Raw genomic sequence first — 16,067 nt, 5'->3', positions numbered from 1 at the left:
CTAGAAAGAGAAAATACTCTCTTGTATATATAGACAAGTCAGAATAATGTTATTTAGTACAACTAAATAAAAAAATGTGGCATTTGCATTTCAAAGAAACTTTAAGCAAAAGTCCAGTCTCTCTATATAAACACAAAGCCTACTGATAAAGGCTGTGGATTTCACTAATGCCTGGTGTTTTTTGTTTTATTTTTAAGGGGACTTGATAATAAAATCACAAAGTTGGCACAGTCCTATTAAGAGGCAATACATTTTTGTTCTATGTTTTGTTTTCAGTAAAGGCTACAGCTATTATTTTAGTTAATCAATGTGTTCTTCTCTGCTCTATGGTAAAAACAAGGATAAGCAGGGCCAAAATTGTGTTCTCATCTATGGCCTGTCTATACTGTTGCTCAAACTCAAAAAATACAGTAAGGAAGAGAGATTATTTCTTTCTTTAATTGTCATGTCTCTGTGCTGCTCTTCAGGGCAGGATTCTTTACAAAACAGGATAAAATACTTGAATGAAAATAAAATATAGCAATACATTAAAAGGCATGGCATCTTCACTTGGCACTTGCATTTAAAAATGTTGAAACTAGGTGAGCATTTTTAAGGAAAGAACTCTACAAATAAGGTACTATCTCTTAGTAGGTTTGCCTTTGCTTATCACCACTCATTTTACCTATCTATCTATCTATCTATCTATCTATCTATCTATCTATCTATCCATCTATCTATTTATCTGATTTATATCCCACCTTTATCCATAGAGGATCCAAGGTGGCCTATAGCATTTAAAAAACAGGTTATGGTTAAACATTAATTTTACAAAAGTTTAAAAACAACAAATAATTAAATTACAGAAGATGAAAATGATATAAAAACATCAGACATAATATAAAAGATAAAAAAACAACAAAAAGACAAAAACTCAAGATAAAAATGCCCCATCCCAAACCCTTTCTGCTACATAAATTATAAACCAAAGAGATGCCTGCCAGCAAAAAGAAATGAGAGAAGAGGCCAAGCAGATCTTCCATGGGAGGAAATTCCATAACCTGGGAGCTACTGCCAAGAAGTGTTTGTTTCATGTCATCGCCAAACAAGACTGTGGTGCTGGTGAAACTGAAAGAAAGCCTTCCTCCAAAGATCTGTAAACTTGAGCATGAATTTTTGTAAGAATTTTACACTGAAGAAATGTATGTTTGTTTGTGTTTTTTTTGTTGTTAATATATGCATTTTTAGTTCTATAATTTTTAAATGCACACATGGTTTTCTGCATATTTTTCACTCTGAAACATACTGGACGACTTAAAATATATACCAGGTTATGGGACAGTAGGCATTCTATTCCATGGTCCATTTGATGAAATGATTATTTCCATAAAGTCATCTAACATCTAAACGAAGCAGTGGGGAGATTTTGTTGTTGTTATTAACCGCCCTCGAGTTCAACTCGAACCATAGTGACCCTGGATGAGACACCTCCATGACCCCCTATTCTCCACTGCTTTGCTTAACTCCTACAAACCAATGCCTGTGTCCTATTAAAGAGTCCATCCATCTAGCATACTGCCTTCCTCTCTTTCTGCTTCCCTCCACCTTTCCTAGCATTATTTTTTTTCCAGGGAGTTCTCCCTTCTCATGATGTACATTTTGTAAATGATTGCCACAGAATAAACATAAATCAATTTCTTGATTCAGCACCAAGCAACATCTGAAATATGAATTGTTGTAACAGTATTACCACAACAGTGATACAGTAACTTCTATTACTTTCTAGCAATTTCTGCTGGCAACTTCCACTTACTCTGTGTTATATCCATTAGCTGTAATATAAAAAATAGAAAAGGAAAAAAAGACAGTTTTACAATAATTTGAATATTTTCTATTAAATTATGATCTTAAGGTTTTTCCTTTCATTGGAGGACCTATATATAAGTAACTGCTTGTAGAGTACCTACTGTTTAAGCTCAATGTAACATCTTTCCAGTATGTTATTTATCATTACTTTTCATTTCTACAATTGTTCCTGAGGTTTGCTGGACTTTTCAGAAAGTCCTCTTTTAGTTTTTTGGTTTCTGCAAAGTTCTTCACTGTCTCATTCCATTTTACTGGGAATAGGAAACTGATTTCAGAGGTTGAAACAGTGTCATTTTTCCAGTTTGGACTGAGCAAATGAGATCTTCTCAATTTTATTAGAGAATTTTGCTAATCATTTCTAAATTGTGATTTTGCTCTCATTCCCCAGTCAGTATACTGGAATGCCTACTTACCATCTGCAGAATCCTGAAATAAAAGGAAACATCAACTATGTCTTCTGAAATAGCTTAGTATTGCATATATATGTATATATACAGTATTTACCTTTTTTCCTCTGATTCCAAAAGGGTTAAAAGCAGTTCCTAACACTTCTTTTCTGTGCTTCTGAAAAGAAAAGAGATACTTGTGTTGAGAAATCTTCTCAAACAACATCTTTAATTTACATAACATTCAAATGACTAGGCATTTATCTGTAAGTAGATGCCTTATTGTGTATATACAGCAACATATAGCCATCTGTTTGAACAAGATAAAACAAACCCCCAACTCACTCACATTTCCTGTGTAGGTGATAAACAAGGAAATATGAAACACTTGTAGTCACCATATAGCTATGCAGTTTAGAGGAAGGAAAAAATTAAACATGGGTGCATATTATGGAAATCTCAGTAGGCCCATAGTTAACATTGCCACTTATTTTTCGGGAAAAGTGAAGATTCTTCTTCTATTAGGAACAAAAGTAATTGCTTGGAAAAAAAAAAGAGCATTATACCACTTTCGCTTAGCCTAAAGATGCATTTAAGAAAAATGTTGCAAGTAAATACTTTTAATAATTTAGGAGCTAAAAGTTGTGCTTTTTAAAAATCCAATATATATATATTGCTTTTAGAATCTCCTTAAGTTACAAATGGCTTTGTATTAATGGGTAAAATTTCATGAACATCTCAAGTGTGAGCTTCATCCTTTAGTCAAGATGATTACTTTGAAAGCACATACACAAAAAGCAAAAGGGTAAAATTATTTTTTAAAAGTTCCTTATTTTGGAACTCACTCCCCAGAGAAAGTCAATACAATCCTAATACATATGTCCTGTTTGGAAATGTTAACTAAGTCTTAAGTCACTTTGCAGTATGAAATTCACAATTACTCAGAATTACTCAAATGCCAAAGACCTATTTTAGGCTTGCCCAAGGCCTTGGGTGTGTCCAATGGAATTTTTGACATTTTTCCTTTGAACCACAGAGTCCATGTACCATATCAAAAAAGTGCTTATGAAAACCCTCCATTTCAAAACAGCAGCATGGTAACATACTGTTCAAACCCCAGAAATGCAAACTTCTTTTCAGCATAATATATTGTAGAAAATTTGGTACACAAAAACAATGACTATGGAACTAGCTGCACGATTCTTTGACTCCAGGACATAGGCCTCTAATTTCTTTGAGAAAAATAAGCCTTAAACCTTAGGTTTGTTTTACCACCAACATTACCATATTGAACAAATACAACTGACCCTTAAGGTGAGTATGACCCTCAATGCCTGCTCATTATCAAGCCAGTTTGGGTGCCATGTGGCCCAGTAAAGATGAAAGGTAAAGGTTTCCCTTGACATGAATGTCTAGTCGTGACCGAGTGTAGGGGCAGTGCTCATCTCTGTTACTAAGCCGAAGAGCCAGCATTGTCCAAAGACAACTCCATAGTCATGTGACCAGCATGACTGCAGGAAATGTTGTTACCTTCCCACCAAAGTGGTAGCTGTTTATCTACTTGCATTTTTACATGCTTTCAAACTGCTCTGTTGACAGAAGCTGGGACTAGTGATGGGAGCTCACCCCATCATGAAGCACTGTAAACCTTCCAACCTTACGATAATCAGAATTGGTATCTTATCCACTAAGCCACCATGTCCCTGTACAGGAGCAAAATTAATGTTGAGGCAGCCCATCCCTGCTTGAACACCTATTCATAAGACAGAAGCAGAAACAAGGCACTAGAGAAGCTCTTGAGATATAACACACATGTATGAGCACACAGAAGGATACCATTTAGAAAAATTATTTATGGATCTAGGAGCATTATGGAAATACCTCTATTCCCATCATCCAGGATAGATTGAGTTCCTCATCCAGGTAAAATGTATTGTGTGTGTGTGGTGTGTGCAGAGCTGGAGAGTAGGAATAAGAAGTAAAAGAGTAAGAGGTTTTTAAAGGAATAGGAGTAAGGAGTAACAAAATATATTTGCTACTCCTTATTCCTGTTATTATATGGTACACGCAAACACCAAAAAACCAATTTTATTATATTGCAATGGGGAAGAGACTGAGAGGCAAAGAGAGAGGGGCGGGGGAGGAAGGAAGGAAGAGAAACACCAGCAACTGGGGCTTTTTCCCATGGCTGTGGAGTAGGAGTAAGGAGTAAAGGAGTAAGTGGTTTTTACAGGAGTAGGAGTAACATTAAGAAAAAAAATCTTACTCTGGATTAGGACAAATAGTAACTCCCAAATCACCACTATTCCCGAGCCCTTGTTATGTGCCTTCATAGAATCATAGAATCATAGAGTTGGAAGAGACCACAAGGGCCATCCAGTCCAACCCCCTGCCATGCAGGAAATCACAATCAAAGCATCCCCGACAGATGGCCATCCAACCTCTGTTTGAAGACCTCTAAGGAAGGAGACTCCACTACACTTCGAGTGAGTGTGTTCCACTCGAACAGCCCTTACTGTCAGGAAGTTCCTCCTAATGGAATCTCTTTTCCTGCAGCTTGCATCCATTGCTCCGGGTCCTAGTCTCTGGAGCAGCAGAAAACAAGCTTGCTCCCTCCTCAATATGACATCCCTTCAAATATTTAAACAGGGCTATCATAGATTTAGACCTATGGCAACACTAATGCAGCCCTGTTCTAGCAGACCCCAAGTTCTGTCAAGTTTTCTTGGCAAGATTTGTTCTGACAAGATGCTAAGAGTATGTGGTTTGACCAAATGGGTTTCATGGCCGAGCTGGAATTGCACCCTGGTCTCCAGAGTCATAGTCCAACACTCAAAACATTATACCACGCTGGGACCCCCTCCCTCTCCCAAAAAAAGCACATTAAAAACAAAAGTTTACACATACACAGTTATAATGAAACATCTGCTGTTCATGAAAGCTTGTACTTCATAGTGGTCCATAAAAAGCTTATACTTCACTGTTTCTGGTTAACTGAGAAATGTGACAGAAGTGTACATATAAGTTCAAACTCATGGTAAACATTTTAATACTCCAGCTGCACAAATTCTGAAATGGCTGGTCCCATCTAATGGGCATTACCACATACATGCAGATACACATCAGCATTGCTCAAAACAAAAACAGATCTTAATGAAAGTATACAAGAGCAAGGCACACATGGAAAAAGCCAAACAAAATCAAAGCGACAAGGAGACTGTCAATATAAACAAGTTACATAATGGTACAGCTTACATATGCACCAGCCACGTGTCACTATAAACTTAACCACAAGGGGCCAAAGAGTTATTTTAGGCACATTCAAAGTCTTGCACAGGCACACCAGAATCTGCTCACTTTTTCCCCTCAGATCTTGGAAAAGTTACTATTTTGGACTGTATCATCTAGACTCCCTCAAGAAGTACAGCCACTTGCCATGCTGGTTGGCAATTCTGGGAACTGTGATCCTTTCTCCCTCCCCAAAACTACTTTCTAAGCTTTACTCCCCCCCCCCTTTGAACAGCTGGCACCACCACCGTACAAATTCCTCCTATTTCAATTATGTTGTCACATGTTGTAATGGACACTGTTGCTGCTGGGAGGGGGTAAGGCTGCAGCCCAATGCAATTACTTGTGCATTAAGGCCCTGTACAGACCAAACTGAAAGGCCGAACTGTGGGCGGAGTCAGGGCTCACCGTTCTGATGATGGACGCCCTGACTCCACCCCAAGGCATCATGATGCCGCACGCCATTCCAAATGGTGCGCTGCATCATGGCACACCTCCAGCACTATATCCAGATGGTGCAGCATTGAAAGGGCACCATACAGCCGTGCCATAGCGGCTAGGGCACCCCTTGGAGGGTTCCTTTTTGCGACCTCCGTAGGCCAGATTGGGGCCGCAACGTGAGGTTGCTGCTGCCCCAATCCGGCCAGGAAAGGGTGGCCTCCCGCCACCCCTTATGGGCAGTCTGTAGAGCCCCTAAGTCTCCATGGGATTTTGGCCAAAAACATGCAAAACATACTGCCATACTATCCTCTTGGAAAGTTTCCTTAAATCTGGTGTTTCATCACAATAATTAGTGCACTACAGCTGCTATCTAAGAAGAAGTTTTAGGCTTACCATGTGATTATGCTCTTCTTCCCCCTCAGAATAGCACTGTTTGTTTCTATTTTTATTTGTTTTAAAATGTATAATTAGGGTGTTTATGGCTGCAGCCACATTGCAGAAATAACCCAGTTTGACACCAATTTAACTGCCAGGGCTCAATGCTATGGAATTCTGGGAACTGTAGTTTTGTGAGACATTTAGCCTTCTTTATCAGAGAGCTCTGGTGCTACAACAAACTACAGTTCCCAGAATTACATAGCATTGAGCTAAGACAGTTAAAATGGTGTCAAACTGGATTATTTCTGCAGTCCAGATGCAGTTTATGTGTCTTACGTTGCAGAAGACAGTTCCCTGTTTGATGGGTTGTCAGAGAGGACAATCATCTCTTTGAGGTGTCCAGGAAAAGAACAGGGTGGGAGAGCAGGGGCCTTGAAGATGCTCATCAGTAGTCACTACGTGGATGGTAGGCATGCACATCCCCAAGTCATTTTGTTCCCCACTGTGGATGGATGTAGCACATATTTATTTAAATCATGGTACAGTAAATTTTTCTAAATTTCCACTGCAACATATTAATAACACATACACAATGTATGACACTTTCTCACCATTTGGGATGGGTGTCTTTTTGATGATGCATTTTCTTTCTCTGGACCAATGTCTATATGATGCAGAGCTCCTACCAGATGTAAGTAAGGGGATGGCTTATATTTTAAGACTGTTTAGGATCCCAAAAAGACCTTCTTTGTAGCTGGTCTAGTAGATCTGTTGCAGATCCCAAAAGGACTGTTTCCAAGCTAGAGTATATAATGCATTTAATTATAAATTTAGAAATGGATGTATATTTATTCTTCTTTTATGATGCAACTGGCCATCATGTGAGCTTCATAAAGCCATGTCTGTCATGTTTTTTTTTTTTTTAAAAAAAATACATCTAAAATGTTTTACCATGCAAGGGCAACCATAAGAAGGGCTACCATCTGAGAGAAACTTAAATCCTAAAGAGCAAATGGGACATGTTTTAATATATATTTGAAGAATACACAGAAAGTAATCCACATTTCTTCTCTTAATTTAGTTTTTTTTTCTTTCATTATTACTAAAAACTGTTGAATGTCATAATTAAATAATAAGCATTTCTGACCTTTACTTGGAATACAGATAAAAAGGTATGATTTTTTTAACTTACTGCGATCTGACCAAAAGAAATGGAGATAAGCTTAACCTTTCACTTCAAGTGCAGCTATGTTTTTTAACCCTCATCTCAGCAATTGGAACATTTTAGCATGCTAGAATAATATTATGTTTCAAAAGCCACAGAGAATTAGACCTAAAAGACAGACATTTTATGACAGTGTTGCCTCAAGATGTTTTTTTTAAAGTCCCTGAGGTTCAGCCACCTGCCACATGCAATTTTTTTAAAAAATGAGAAGAAGAATTCTGGAAAAAATTGTCTCAACAAATCCACTGTTTTCTTACTGGGGTACTTCCCCCAAAAAACAATATATCATACATTGAAATAAAAATCCTTCCATGAAATACTGTGATTGATTGAAATGTGATGCAAAGAATCTAGAGTGAATGCCAGGATGACTGAAACAACCTTTCCCCCTGTCCAAAGGTTGTAAGACAGCATATCTACATATACCTGATCCTGTCTAAGAACCAATTGGCAATACTAATATTATGAATGGCAAAAATGGAATATGCAATTTTAATATATATCAGATACACACATCAAAATAAATAAACAAACAGATACCTTTGTACTGCTCTTCACAGAAATAGTTTTTTACCACATAATCTACGAAATAAACAAAGAGTTGCAGAGTATATTCAAAGAACTCAACAAGATGAAACTTTTCAAAGGCAAAATCCCTAGACATCACTGAGGTGAATGCATACACTGGCCTACTGCTCCTGTTGGGAATGTACCATGAGAAACATGAAGCCTTGGAGGATCTGTGGCATCTAGTCTCAAGATATTGCCACTTTAGACACTGATTAGCCTCAAGACTTTTGTGCACTCAGAAAATGCTTCAGTTTCAACAAGAACAATACTGATAAACTAATTCCTTTCAGAACATGTGTATGAATCACTAATGAACTCCTTTCGGGGCCTATAAAACCTTATATGACTTGGATCCAGGCTTATATGAAAAGCCATAAATGAGCCCATCTGAGTTTTGAGACCTTTGGAGAAGGGCTTTGATGCCATCTTACCACTGTCACAGACATGTTTAGCGAGGACACATGAAAGGGCATTCTTGGTGATTGCTACTAACTGTAGAATTCTTTCCCAGAGAAGGCTAGTGTGGCTCTCCTGACAGTAGGTAAAGATGTTTTTATTGAAACAGTCTTTTGACTAATAATGATGATCGGTCTTTTAAATAGGGGATGTTGTCTTTTTTCTTATTTTTTTATGCTTTCAATGCTTTTAAATTATCTTAAGGTAGTGCTGTTTTGAACAGAACAGTTTGTTTAATTGTTTTTAACTGTTACACAGTGATATTGTTGTTTTTTAGTTCTGTTTTCTTTTAATTTTTCTGAGCTGCCTTGGGTCCCATACTGGAAGAAAAGCCTACAGTTGGCTCTCCACATTTGCAGGACTTTTGCGGATTATATTATTTACAGATTTGATTAATATGTTCTCTCTAGGAATTTCTAGGTCCTTCAGCGTAACTCTGCCAGAGGTTGACCATAGCGTTGTGCTGGAGGACCTAGAGATTACTAAAGAAAATATCTCTCTAGGCATTTGGATGTCCTACAGTATGATTATATGGACAACGTCTAGCAGATGCTGGCCACAGTGTTATGCTGGAGGACCTAGAGATTTCTAGAGAGGTGTTCTCTCAGGTTTAAAAAAATTGTGATTTTTTTATTTGTGGTTTTTCCACTTTTGCTGTGGTTCTCTGCCCATAACCCCAGTGAATACGGAGGGCCCACTGTAATATTAAATTGATAAATAACCACTGATTATCAGCTGGTTGAGTTCAGATATAAATACCCATTGTGGTGGTATATGTCAGGTATGCCAGGCAAATGTGGCATAAAAGCATGATGGTGCTGAAATAGGAGATCATCTCTTCAGAAGGAACGAATTTACTTGTACAGACAGTATTGTACAGCATGGGAAATATGTGCAGAATTCATGTTTAATTGGTGTATATTTACATCATGGATCAAATGTGGTGGACGACTATGTTTTCATTGTATCAAAACTGTCAGGTCTATGCTAACCAAAAATCTTATGTATGCTGGCAACATTCAACATAATAAGCCATAAACCACCAACTGCTGTTACTCCTCAGTGGGGCAGTACATAAGAAAACCAAAGACAATGTATTATATGTAGAACATGTAGTATCTGCAGAGTGCCAGGAATGGCCCTTCGTTGTGGGATATTTCTCTCACTACAATACTACTGTATTAATACCAAGTCTTCCTGAATATACTGTATTTATTCAACTATAAGTCAGCCTCATGAATAAGTTGAGGGTAGGTTTTGGAGGTTTTGGGGCCAAAATTATGGATTTTGATAAGTTGATAAATCGAAGGTAAAACTTAGGGGCGTATGTAACAAAGGTTATAAAGGATGTGTATGTGACAAAAGTTTAAAATCTAAAGGTTGAAGCAAAGAAAACAACGCCAAACAGCTTACAAAATTTCAGCAGGCACAACTGTTTGTACTCATCCAAAAGGCTGGATGGACGAGAGTATAGATGGAGGTCAATGATTCCAGGACAGATTATGCTCTTGCCTTTTAGCAGGGCAAGGTTCCTTTTTTAAATAAATGTTAAGTACAGTATTTACATTGGCCTGGTTTTTGGGGTCAAATTTTCTAACTAAAATTTCTGAACTTATACATAGAATCATAGAATAATAGAATAATAGAGTTGGAAGAGACTGCAAGGGCCATCCAGTCCAACCCCCTGCCATGCAGGAATCCAAATCAAATAATCTCCAACAGATGGCCATCTAGCCTCTGTTTAAAGACCTCCAAGGAACAAGACTCCACTACACTCTGAGGGAGTTTGTTCCACTGTCGGACAGCCCTTACTGTCAGGAAGTTCTTCCTAATGTTGAAGTGGAATCTCTTTTCTTGTAGCTTGCATCCATTGCTCCGGGTCCTAGTCTCTGGAGCAAGTGAAAACAAGTCAGCTCCCTCCTCAGTATGGCATCCCTTCAAGTATTTAAACAGGGCTATGAGTATATACAGTAAATAAAAACAGCCGTGTTACATCTGAGAGTATACAAGAAGATGAGCTTCCCCTTCCCTTTCAGCTGAAAGTAGCAGAAGTGGTATTTTTTGAACATGTGTAATATGTTGGTTACCTTTTTCCTTTCCTTTTTTTTCCCCCTTTTTTCTTTGCAGAATAGGATATCTGTCAGCTACCTCAAAACAAATGTTCTCCTCTATGTGTACTTTAGTTGACATTGTGGTGTGGGCATTGTGGAAGACTCTTGATTTTGCATCTGCAAACACTCCTGTGTAAATGGAGTAATATTATACCTTGCAATACACTGGAATTCACATGGGGACAGAAAATATCAGAAACCACTCAATGAAAATATTTTTTTAAATAGAAGAGTATTATATTTTTCTTTGGCATAAGTGAGATGTCATTGTAGCTGACTTGAAGTAGTTACCCTTTTCTTCTCCACCTCCACTGCAAAGCACAAGATATTTTATATGTTGGCACCACTGAAATAATCAGATAAACTCTGAAATTACTCTTGGGAAATACAGAGATCTCATTTGACACAATTAAACTGGGTTGGATAAACGAGAAAAAACAGTAAATCAACAGGCAAATGGACTGTGGCTATGATAAATGCCCTTCAAGTATGGTGTTTGATTCTTCCAGCTAGCCGTCTTCATTCTTTCTGTATCATGCTTAAAAAGTGTCTGAAAGCTTATTTTTGTGCACGAGGTACAGTACTTTTGAAAATCTGTCACTGATGATGGCTCCTAATTTTTTAAAAAGTATTTGGCTTTTAAAGTGCCTTCAACTGGGTTTGTTCTATTTTTATTTCTCTGTGTAGATGTCAAGGGCCACATTTCATGGAAAGACTATATAAATGTAATTATTACTCATTGTAGTTCAGTAGCAAGGCAGAGCAGGAGAAATGCAAGAACGGCCTACATTATTAGCCTGAATGTTTGTAATGGAGGTTCAAATAGCTTTACCTTATGCTGCAATTTCACATTCAGCCTATGTCAATAGCAACTGAAAGTTATTAGGTGTTACATATCAAATTAGACACAGTTTATCTATGTCTTGTTACTGGGTGGGGAGGGAGGGAGAGAAGGAGGTGGCAACTATTTCTATGGAAATATCAAGCTGACCTTGATTGACCCCCTCTATTTGCAGGTATAGCATAAAAACCAAGTATTAAATGGAATATGATGAACAAACCACCTTTCAGCCTGGGCACTGCTCTCTCAAACAGGAGTGCCAAACTGTCACAAACACATATTACAACCTCTGTTGATGAAGGGGTATCATTCACCCATGGTATCAGTCCAAGCCTACCTTGGCACAGAAAGAAGGGATAAAACGAAAATATTCTATTACCCTAGTAACTCCTTGAAACTTTAGTCCCCTATCTACATGGCAAAAGTGATAAGACAGACAATTCTAACTCTATTAAGATTGAAGGAATGTGAAGTTCCTTCCAAAGGGGTAGCATTTCACTCATTTGCTGCATTAGTATTCTACCCTTCCTCTTAGGCACTCGGTACACACTAAAATCCTGGCAGTCCTTCATCTAGATTATTGGTGAGGTCTAGCTCTATTTAGCTTCAAATATGATGGTATTTAACATTCTTATTCTTCTAGTTATCTTTCTGCTCTCAGAAAGTGCAAGTACCTCCCAATTAAATGTTTCTTTTCTGAAAGAAAGAAAAATAACCAAGATGTATTTGTACATTTAGTGGGTTGAAAAATAACAACAAAACAGGGTTGCCAGATGGAAAATTGGAGAGGGTCATTGTGGCTTTAATGGTTGTGTAGAAAAAGGGAATGTCAGCAGGTGTTGTTGATCAGGCAACCAGGTAATAAACAGCAGCTGATGAAATTCCCTCTTCTACACAACCATTAAAGGTGGAGGAGCCCTGCCCAGTTTTCATTTTGGCAACTCGAGTAATAGAGTAAGAATGTTAAATACCACGTCCATTTGGTATTTTAATGTTAATTGTTTATAACGTCTTAAACAATAGCATTCAACACCAAACCTTTACTTCATGGGAGGTGTTCTAAGCTATTGTGCAATGGAGTACATGCTTAAATCAGGCTAATAGGAATTATTTTTAAAAGGACATTTGTGTGATCAATACAAGGGTGAAAGAGGTTCTAACACATCTCCATTCTAGCTATGGGACATGAGGGTGTGTGTGTCACATTTCCATGTGAATATGGCTGCTGAACTATTGGGGTTCAATGCTTTATATCCTCTTTTCATTCTGAGCCTCTCTCTCTTTCCTTTATGGAAGCTTTCTTCACTTAAAAATCAGCACACATGAACCAGAAATAAATAAAATAAAATAAACCCTCTAAAGTCTATAAAAAGTACACAGAGCAACCTGCTTAATTATTAACAGGTAAACACATCGCATCCTGAATTATTTACTTAATCCTTTTCAACTACAAACCTCAGACTTTTAGAGCATGAAATACGTGCTTTCTTTAAGAATGCAAAACAATTCCTTCAGAAAAGCATTTTTAGGTGGGGGGGAGGATACAGTGTTTTAGTTAACCCCGTGCTGCCATTGTCCCAGTTGTACTTCAGTGCGCACTGAGGCACAGTAGTGAGCATTGTTCAGAATCAAATGTTTCTAAGTGGCACTTGGTATTGCACACCAAACTTCTTTAGCAAGCGCTTAATTCTTTTAGTACTACTGTAATTACATGAGATTTCACCTAAATGCAAAATTGTTGTGTATGGTTTTTTCTCTTTTCCCCCTGAAGAAATGATTTCCTTAAGATGTCATGCAGGAGGAAAGCTAGTGAAGGACACAGAAAGAGAAATGTAGAATAAAGGCTCTAAGAAACATGAATTGCGGTAGAGCAATGCTGTATTAATTATTCCAGTACTTTAATTGTACAGCTGTAAAAATGTGTGAGGCTCTCTTGCTGAAGGTGGAACTTTTTTGTTAAAAATGCCCCAATGCATTTTGGGCTTTTACTGTTCTTTTCAAGGGTATTTTCTTATTGCATCTCTTTCAAAGGAAAACAGACCTTCTTTTCAAGTTTCTCTCCTTTCCAGAGAGGGAAAAGGGGGAAAACTCATACACAAATCTGAAGAAGAAAAAAAAAAAAGCTTGAAATACATCAGAAAGAGTTTCTCTAACAATGATCTATCTTTCCTTTCTCCCAGAAAGTTCTCTGGAAGGACCACTGCTTTAAGTTGAAATAGTTATGGATGGAAAAATAGCCTAAAGGCTAAATCGTTTAAAAGGGGGGGGGGAGACATTCTCAAATGTTTTGAGCCAATTGGAAAATCCCACTTATTAATGTATATGCCTGAAATTTATGAAAAGAGATGAAAACCACGTTTGCCAGTTTGGTTTAGCTATACTCTTTCTTTCCCAGCTATATGAATGACCTTTGCTAAAAGTGGAAATTTTTTGTTAAAAATGCCTTTACGGCACTTAAAATGCCCCAATGTGGCATTCTGAGACAGAACAAGGCAGCCAAGGCAAATAGAAACTGGGGGACAAACACAGCTCTACATCCCAAGATCCACAATGGTTAAAGTAGCAGGTAGAATCAACTGCCCAGGCAAGGAGGAACATTCATATGAAAGGAACTAGACCTGGACATGCTTACTGAAAGAAGCAGGAGAGGAGGGAATTCTGCATGTCTCAAAGGGGAATCTCAATGAGGTCACTGAATCCCCTGAAGATTGTAAGTGTATGATCACACACTTTTGAAACACTCCACATACGAACCACACACATGTGCATCTACATATACACAAACACACACACATCTACATATGCAAGTAGAAAATCAGCACGCTATGAATAAGTCTTGATTGGAAACTTCTCAATGTTCTAGTTTTCCAGTTGTATTAAGTTGCATTTTTGAACCATTATTTAACATTATGATGCCCCATCTGTAGTTCTGAGTCATACAAACCATACTATGTCACTGGACTTTATCACCTCACTCATCTGCATGAACAGAACACATCTGGTGCAGCATGGAGCCTAAAAGTCCTCAAAAATCCAACCCCGTATATTATTTTTTGTTCTAATTAGATATGTGATTGTTTGTACACAAGGTTTTCCAAGTTTACTATTCATTTATATAACAGGCTATACTCTGGAAGTACATCAGAATTTTGAGTGCTGTTGTTGTGTGCCTTCAAGTTGGTTTCAAATTACGGTGACCCTAAGGCAAGCCTATCATGAGGTTTTCTGAAACTGAGAGTATGTTACACGTCCAAGGTCAACCAGTGGGTTTCCATGGTGGCTGAGCAGGGAATCACACCCCCATCTCTAGGGCCTATGTCCTTTGCTCAAATCACTACATCACAGTAAAAGACACCCATACTCATTTCAGAATAGGGTCAAAGGATCAAATTAAAGAAAATGCAGCAAAATGCACAGGTGATGGGACTATCAGACTACTGCAACTGATTCTAATTTACTGTAGCAGTCAAATTTCAGTAGCAGCTGAGGTCTTTCTAGTGGTATCCACAGCCATACTGAACCCCACAAAGGGCTCCATGAAGTCTCCTATTTTCACTGTCTCTCTCCCTTTTTTAACCTCAGAAATCTTACCAGCAGTACTTCAACAGCCATACTCCCACTCACTCTCTCTTTATTCAATTCGTACCCATCTTTCTCACAGCACAGGATCTAAGGTAGCTTACAACCAATTAAAACAAAGTGCAGCGGTGGGTGAGGTGGGTGGAACTATTAGTACAAAAGTTAAAATACTTTAAAAAAACAATTTTATTCAATTTTATTCTCTCTCTATCTCAGTCTCTCTCTTTTCCCCCCTGTCCTTTCTTTAATGTCAAGAATATTAGCACAAGTGACTTAGCCCTTCCTCTCTAACTGCCTTTTTTCTGTCTCAGCAACCTTAGCAGAAGTTTCTCAGAGAGACCTCTATTGCTTTCTAGCACTTAAAAAAAATTCTGGCAGACCCTACTCTGGAATTTTCCCCACTTTTGACCTGAAACTAGCCACTGGTAATTGGACAAGAAGGAAAAGCATTGAATTCTGAGACCCTTTTGAATGAGTTACACAGCAGTCCTAAGAATATGGTCAACAAGGTGCCAAAGATAATTACAGCATACTAACAAACATATATGTATGATGACACATACTGTGTGTTGTGACATTTTGGCTTTTGATGTAAACCTAGAATATTTTAAGTGATTTAATATTCCAGCCACAGTAACACAAGAGTTAATTACATCTTGTTTGCATTACGGTAATGCACTGTGTATGTGGCTGCTCTTGAAAAAATGTTTGGAAACTTCAGTCAGTTTAGTATGCTGTGCCAGATTATGGCTGATGACAAGGAGCATGTGACGTCTCTGTTGCAATAGTTGAACTATCCATTTCTAGGCATAATTCAAATTGCTGGTTGTGACTTACAAAGTCCTATATGATGTGGTTCAGGACCTTACTATTCTCTTATTTCCTGGACTTTTAGAAATTCAGAACAGGTTTTTCTTTAATTATTATTTCAATATTCAATATTTTAT

General features: G+C 37.8%; 1 protein-coding gene across 6 annotated transcripts in view; it reads right to left on the bottom strand.

Annotated features, from left to right (window-relative positions):
* Positions 1-16,067, bottom strand: part of ZBTB20 (zinc finger and BTB domain containing 20) — a 642,360-nt gene that overhangs the window by 497,394 nt on the left and 128,899 nt on the right. For all 6 annotated transcript variants that reach the window (XM_042458100.1, XM_042458099.1, XM_042458096.1 and 3 more), the window contains one exon: positions 2,350-2,409. The gene's annotated coding sequence lies outside the window, so the exon portion shown is untranslated. The remainder of the gene's footprint in view (positions 1-2,349; positions 2,410-16,067) is intronic.

The sequence above is a fragment of the Sceloporus undulatus genome, chromosome 3 (genome assembly GCF_019175285.1).
Source record: "Sceloporus undulatus isolate JIND9_A2432 ecotype Alabama chromosome 3, SceUnd_v1.1, whole genome shotgun sequence".
NCBI lineage: Eukaryota > Metazoa > Chordata > Lepidosauria > Squamata > Phrynosomatidae > Sceloporus > Sceloporus undulatus.
This window is presented reverse-complemented; position numbering and strand designations above follow the sequence as displayed.